The sequence below is a fragment of the Oratosquilla oratoria genome, chromosome 42 (genome assembly GCF_046742065.1).
Source record: "Oratosquilla oratoria isolate Oo_2021 chromosome 42, ASM4674206v1, whole genome shotgun sequence".
In the NCBI taxonomy this organism is placed as follows: domain Eukaryota; kingdom Metazoa; phylum Arthropoda; class Malacostraca; order Stomatopoda; family Squillidae; genus Oratosquilla; species Oratosquilla oratoria.
Window position 1 is genome coordinate 4,752,913 of NC_134818.1, and position 7,500 is coordinate 4,760,412.

The 7,500-nt window shown below is 50.1% G+C and overlaps 1 protein-coding gene across 4 annotated transcripts in view; it reads left to right on the forward strand.

Moving 5' to 3' along the window:
- The window catches only part of LOC143021705 (inactive dipeptidyl peptidase 10-like), a 328,187-nt gene that overhangs the window by 271,242 nt on the left and 49,445 nt on the right, over nucleotides 1–7,500 (forward strand). The gene's annotated exons all lie outside the window — the stretch shown is intronic.

The window sequence follows — 7,500 nt, forward strand, 5'->3', positions numbered from 1 at the left end:
AGATATAGTGTTAGAAAGTGTTAGTTACGGAGTAGTAGATGCTGTTAGTGAAAATGTTGGTAGATTCTGTCAGTAGACGTGTTAGTAGACGGTGTCAGTAGAAATGGTGGTAGATCATGCCATTATATATGATAACGGACATGCTAGTAACTACTGGTCGTGGCCGTGTTGTCAGTTACTGGCAGTAGTCGTGTCAGTAGATGTCAGTAGACGTTGGTAGATACTCTTCTTAAAACGTTATATATATATATGCTACCAGTAGCATGTGTTACGATCTACCAGCCAGTAGACGTGTTAGTAGATACTGGTACGTTAGGTAACTCTAAACTTCTAATTCGGTTAAGCTACTTTAGTTAACCTACAAAGGGTTTAATGGATAATTGGCGTACCGGAAAGTAGCGGACTATTCTCTTCACTTCAGGGGAACCCCCGAGGCCGTAGATAAAGACTACTTTTTGTACCCGACTCATTTCTCGGGAGTAGATGTGGGAGTAGATTTTTCGGTAGATTCTAGAGGCAAAAGTAGGCTAGTGGTTGAGAGCGCCGTGCACCCTGATAGGTCGTTATGGTAACGGGCTTTCCACCGATCAATCTCCCCCCTCCCCCCTCCCCCTACCCCCTAACCCCCCTCCCCCTCTCTCCCCCTCCCCCTCTCTCCCCCTCCCCCTCTCTCCCCCTCTCCCCCTCCCCCCTTCCCCCTCCTCCCCCTCCCCCTTTCTCCTAACTAACCCTACAATCCCTCACTCATCCCACCTCCATCCTTCTCAACTTCATCTTCCTTGTTCCCTCAAACTTCCCCCCTCAATTCCTTCTCCCCCTCCCCCCCGTCCCCTTTCTTCGTTTCTTACCTCGTATTCTTAGTTCCCCCCCCTTCCCTCTTCCTCCCCACTCCCTCACCCCTGTTTCCTCCCCTCTTATCTTCCTGTCTTTCGTCTCTGGGTATGTCTTTCCTCCCCTGTCCTTTCCCCCTCCCCCCGTCTTCCCCCCTGTCCTTTCCCCTTCCCCCCATCTTCCCCCCTCCCCCTCCCTTCCTTCCCGCTCCTCATCCTACGACCTTCTTTGTCTTCGTATCCTTCTCTTTCCCACACTCCCTCTCCTCTTCCCTCCTCCTTCACTCCCCCGGGTCACTCCCTCCTACCTCTCCCCATCCCTCCCCTCCCTCCTACCAATCCCCGCCACTCTTCTCCCTCCTACCTCTTCCCATACCTCCCCTCCTTCCTACCTCTCCCCATACCTCCTCTCCCTCCTACCTCTCCCCATCCCTCCTCTCCCTCCTACCTCTCCCCATCCCTCCTCTCCCTCCTACCTCTCCCCATCCCTCCTCTCCCTCCTACCTCTCCCCATCCCTCCTCTCCCTCCTACCTCTCCCCATCCCTCCCCTCCCTATCCCTCCCCTCCCTCCTACCTCTCCCCATCCCTCTTCTCCCTCCTACCTCTCCCCATCCCTTCTCTCCCTCCTACCTCTCCCCATACCTCCTCTCCCTCCTACCTCTCCCTATCCCTCCTCTCCCTCCTACCTCTCCCCATCCCTCCTCTCCCTCCTACCTCTCCCCATACCTCCTCTCCCTCCTTCTCGGGTTCCTTATCTCTGTCTTTGTATTACTTTGACATCATCACAATTCTTTATAAGAACTAACTCAACCTTTCTCTCTTCCCTCCTATGCCATCTCCTCTTTCCCTCCTCTGCCATCTCCTCTTTCTCTTCTTCTTCCTACTCCTCTTTCTCTTCTTCCTCCTCCTCTTCTTCCCAGGTCACCCTTGCATAACCGCACACCTTATCAATCCTAATTTCCTTCCAAGATTCACATGATATCTTTTCCCCTTTCCCTCCCTCCCTCCCTCCCTCCCTCCCCCTTCTCCCGCCCTCCCTCCCTCCCTGCCTCTTCTCCCTCCCTCTTCTCCCTCCCTCCCTGCCTCTTCTCCCCCTCACTGTCATCCTCCATGCCTTCTTTCCCTTCTTCCCTCCTCTCCCTCCTCCCTCTCTCCCTCCCTCCCTCTTCTCTCCCTCCCTCCCTCCCTCCCGCTCTTCCTCCCTCTTCTCCCTCCCTCCCTACCTCTTCTCCTCACCCTCCTTCCCCCCATGCCTTCCTGCCCTTCTTCCCTCCCTCCCTCCCTCCCTCCCCCTCTTCTCTCCCTTCGTCCCGTCCTCCTTCTTCTCCCTCCCTCCTTCTTCTCCTCCTCACCCTCCTTCCCCCCATGCTTTCTTACCCTTCTTCCCCCTCCCTTCCTCGTAGCTTCCTCCTTCCATCCCTCTTTTCCCTCCCTCCCTCCCTCCCTCCCTCCCTCCCTCTTGTCCCCCTACCCCATGCCTTCCTGCCCTTTTACCCCACCTCCCTTCCTCCCTCCCTCTTCTCCCTCTCTCCCTCCCTCCCTTTCTCTTCTCCATCCCTCCCTTCCTCCCTCTTCTCCCTCCCTCCCTCCCTCCCTCCCTCCCTCTTGTCCCACACCCTCCTCCCCCCCATGCCTTCCTGCCCTTCCTCCCGACCTCCCTTCCTCGTACCTCCCTCCTCCCTCCTCCCTCCTCCTTCACCTCCCTTTTCCCACACGGAGTATTGACTTCAAACTTTTATGCAGTCAACATATTAGGAACTTTAAATCATCCCTACGGACCAGAGCCTCGCAGCATTCTTTCATGGTCCGAGATTCATTGCCACTCGAGAAAAGATTTCTGATCACTTTTATCTCCTGCTCTCCCTTTATTCTGTTACTGTCCCCCTTGAGTCTCTCCTCTGTGACTCCATTTCTTCGGCGCCATGTTGTCCCATTTGGATAGAAGCGACGGTTATTCCTGACGAGATATATCTCCTCTCTTTATCTCCCTCCGTGCCTCTCTTCTCCATTAATCCCCACAAATCCCCACCTCACTCTCTCTCATTTTTCTTCCTCTTTTTCTTCTTCAACCCTTTCTCCTCTCTCTTCTTTCTCTTCTCCTTCCATTTCTTCTTCCCTTTCTCCTTCTTCGTTCTGCTTCTTTTTCTCTTTTTCTTCTTCTTTTTCTTCCTCATCCCTTTCTCTTCTCCTTGTGTTTCTCCTCTCTCTTCTTTCTCTTCCTCCTCACTTTCCTTCTCCCCTATCTCCTTTTTCGTCCTCCCTCTTTATCTCTTTTTCTTTTCTCATTTTCTCCTACTTTCTCCTTCATATTTTCTCTTTTTCCCAACTTTCTCTTCCCTCCCCCATTCTTCTTCTCTCCTTCTCCTTTCCCTTCCTTCTTTCATTAATTACATCTTTCTTCCTTCCTCCCTCCCTTCCTTCCTTCCTTCTTATATTTATTCATTAATTCCTCATTCCATAGTGACACATTCCTCTATCCTCCCCTCTCCTCTCTTTCCTCTCTTTTTCTTCCTTATTCTCTCTTTTCCTCGTGTAGTCTTCTCTCCCACCTCTCTCTATTTCTCTCTCCTTCCCCTCCCTCCCCCCCCAGACACAATGCCCCCCACTTCCTTGCCCCCACCCAAACCTGTCTCTTCTTTCTCCCTAATCCCTGTAATGGTAACATTGAACATTCCTTGTAATACTGTATATTTATTATTATATATTGATTATGTATTTATACTGTATGTCCAATGTATTATTAAGTGTAGGAACCAAGCGCTCATACCAAGCGCATGGCTGATTTTCCCACCAAGTCTGAGCTTGGTGGCGTGGCTTGGCGTCAAAAGCAGTTTTGGTTCTGCCTCCAAGATGGCCGCACGCTTGTCTTTGTTGTGATGGTTAATTTAAATATTCGACGCAAATTCGTTTCATTAGCCAACCGATAACATCTCTCCCTTTCCTTCTCTTCTTCGTTTTCTTCTTTTTCATTTCCCTCCCCTCCTCCTTTCCACCAACACTCCCTAGATACTCCCCCACTGTACCCTCTCCTTTCCCCCACCAGTCCTCTCCCCCTCTCCTCCTCCTCCTCCCCTCTCTCCCTCCCTCTCCTCCTCCTCCTCCCCTCTCTCCTTCTCCCTTTCCCTTCCTCCTCCTCCTTCTCTCTCTCCCTCTCCCTTCCTCCTCCTCCCCTCTCTCCCTCCCTGCCTTCCTCCTCCCCTCTCTCTCCCTCCCTTCCTCCTCCCCTCTCTTCCTCCTCCCCTCTCTCCCTCCCTCCCTTCCTCCTCCTCCTCCCCTCTCCCTCCCTTCCTTCCTCCTTCTCCCCTCTCTCCCTCCCTCCCTTCCTCCTCCACTCCCTCCCTCTCCCTTCCTTCTCCCCTTTCTCCCTCTCTCCCTCCCCTCACTCCCTCCCTTCCCTCCCTTCCTCCTTCCTCCTCCTCCCCTCCCCTCCCCTTTCCTCCCTACCCACTCCTCTATCCCATAAAATCCTCCCAAATCCCCAATATTGTGTTTCACATTTGTCTCCCATTACTCAACACATCCTATTGTCTTACCCCTATAGCCCCCCACACTCGCCCTGTATCTCCCCCCACTTCCCCCCACTTCCTCCACCTCCATCTGGGGTGCCTATTTCCTCCCCATCACATGGAGCCTCAGTCTCGGACTTAGTCAGCAAAATCTCTTTTCATCTGCGGACGTTGCCTCTCCTCCTCTTCCTCCTCCTCCTCCTCCTCCTCCTCCTCCTCCTCTTCCTCCTCTTCCTCCTCTTCCTCCTCCTCTTCATCCTCCTCCTCCTCTTCCTCCACCTCCTCCTCCTCCTCCTCCTCCTCCTCTTTCTTCTCCTCTTTCTGCTCCTACTTCTCCTCCTCTTCCTTTTTCCTCCTATCCCATCTCCTCTTTCGTGCCTTCCACCACTAAAGTCTCTGCAATCCCCCTACTAGAATTGTTTACTTCTAAGTAGATTAAAAGATATGTATATATATATGTAGATATATATATATATATATATATATATATATATATATATATATATATATATATATATATATATATATGTATATATATATATGTATATATATATATATATGTATATATATATGAATATATATATATATATATATATATATATGAGATAATAATAATAATAATAATAATAATAATAATAATAATAATAAAAATAAAGATTAGGTACCGAAACAGCGATGTAAGAACCAATAGGTCTGCTGTTGTTCGTTTGTCCTCCATGTAACTCCATGTAACCCTTCTTTTATTATGCCTTCATGCTTCTCTCCTCCTGCTCCTCCTCTTCTTCCTCTTCCTCTTCATCTTCCTTTTCTTTCCTCTCCTTATCTTTCTCATTCTCCTCCTTTCCCTCCTATTCTTCCTCCTGCTCCTCATCCTCATCCTCTTTCTCATCTTCCTCCTCGTCGTCCTCCTTCTCTTTCTCCTCTTCCTCTTCCTCTTCCCCGTCCTCCTCTTCCTTTTCATCCTCTTCCTCCTCTTTATCTTTCTACTATACTTTCTTTTTCTCCTTTCTTCTCTTCGTTCTCCATCCCTTCCCATTCCTCCTTTTTCTCCTCCTCTTCCTCACCTTCTCCCCCTCTTCCTCTTCCTCCTTCTCCTCCTCCCTCTCCTTCCCCTCCTATTCCTCCTTTTTCCCCTCCTCCTTCTCACCTTCTCCCCCTCTTCCTCTTCCTCCTTCATCTTCTCTCTCTCCTCCTTCCTCTTCTTCTGCTCCTCTTCCTCCTCTTGCTCTTACTCTTCTCTTCTCCTTAACCTCGTCTGCCTCCTTCAGCCAAAATTCATTATTTGCAGACACAACACCCTCACCCCCCCCATTTCACTACTCCACCACTATCTTCCCCCTTCCCTCCTCTTCCTCCTCTCCTCCTCCCCTCTCCCTCCTCCTCTTCTCTTTCTACTATTCCTCCTCTTTCTATTTTCTGTTTTCCATTCCCCCTTTTTTCTCTTTCTCTTTTTTCCGCTCTTTTTCTCTTTTTTCCTCTTTTTTCTTCTTCCTCTTTTATTTCATCTATCTTCAAATCCTCTTTTCATCCACCGCTATCAGTCATTTGTCTTCCCTCTTTTTTTATGCCTCTTCCTCCTCCTCTTTCTCCTCCTCCATTCTACCTCTTCTTTCTTTTCCACTTCTCCTCCCCTTTTTCTCCCTTCCTCTCTCCGCTCTTCCCTCTCTCTCCCCTTTCTCTCCTTCTCCCCCTTCCTCTCTCCCCTCTTCCCTCCCTCTCCCCTTTCTCTCCTTCCCCCTTCCTCTCTCTCCTTCCCTCTTCCTCCCCCAGTTCCTCTCTCCTCATTCCCACCTCGTCTTCGTCCTACCCTCTCATCTCTCTCCTCATTCCTCTCTCCTCATTCCTCTCTACTCCTTCATATCTCCTCTCTCTTCGCCACTTACCTTTTTTGTTCTCTATCTTCTCTTCTCTTTTTTTCCTCTTTTCTTGTCTCCCCATCGTCTTCTCTCGTTTCTCCTTCCTCCTCTCCCTCTCCTCTCTCCTCCTCTCCCTCTCCTCCCTCCTCCTCTTTCCACTTTATCTTCTCTCGTCCCTTCTCACTCCTCCCTCCTCCCTCCTCCTTCTCATTTCTTCCCCTTCATTCCCCCTCCTCCCTCTTCCCTCCCTCCTCCACCCTCTGTTCCTTTTCTCGTTAGCCTTCCCTTCCTCACCTCTTCTCTTTCCTTCTCTTTCTCTTTTTTCCTCTTCTTCTTCTTCTTCGTCTCTTCCTTCTCCCCCACTTACGTCCCCTCACTTTCTCCTCTCCCCCAACGCTCTCCCCCAAACTGTTTTACTCCCCCATTATTACAGATCTCCAACCTTTAATAGCCTCGTCACTCTCCCTCATTATTTTCTTAATCTTCCATTTCCCCCTACTCTCCCTCCCTTCCTTTCCCTTCCTTTCCTTTTCCTTCCCTTCCTTTCCTTTTCCTTCCCTTCCCTTCCCCTACCCCTCCCCCTTCGCCCCCCCCGTCCCCTCACCCCTTCCTCTCCTTCTTTTACTGTTTCTCCTGTCTCCCTCTCCCTCCCCTCCTCTCACTCCCCTCCTCTCCTTTTCCCTTTTTCCTTCCCACTCCTCCCCTTTTTTACTTCCTTCACTCTACTCCATTCTCCTCTCCCTTCCTCTCTTCTCCTCTCCCTTCCTCTCTTCTCCTCTCCCCTCCTCTCTTCTCCTCTCCCCTCCTCTCTTCTCCTCATCTTCCTCCCCTCCCCTCCTCTCCCCTTCCCTCCTCACCTTGCTCTCCCACCTCCCCTCCCTCCACCCTACTCCCCTCCATTCCCCCCCTTTGGTCGTGTAATTAAGCTGGTTCAAATCGCCGCTTCTTCCTCCCCCCTCCCCAGCCCCCCTCCCCCCCTTAATACGCCTTGATGCCACGGCACTAATCCGCGGGTGGCAGGCTTTACGCGTTTTATTCTGGTTTGCGCTGAATGAATGAATCCATCAGAATTGTGGAGGTAATATAAAATGACGAACATATTCATCGTATTTTTTATACAATTCAATCTTCATATATTCTTAATAGTTTTAGTTTAACCTAACCTAAACTAACTTAACCTAACCTAACCAAACCTAAATTAGCCCAACGTAACCTAGCTTAACCTAGCCAACCAAACCAATCTTAACCTAATCAAACCTAACCTAACCTAACCTAGCTAACCAAACCGAACTTAACCTAATCAACCC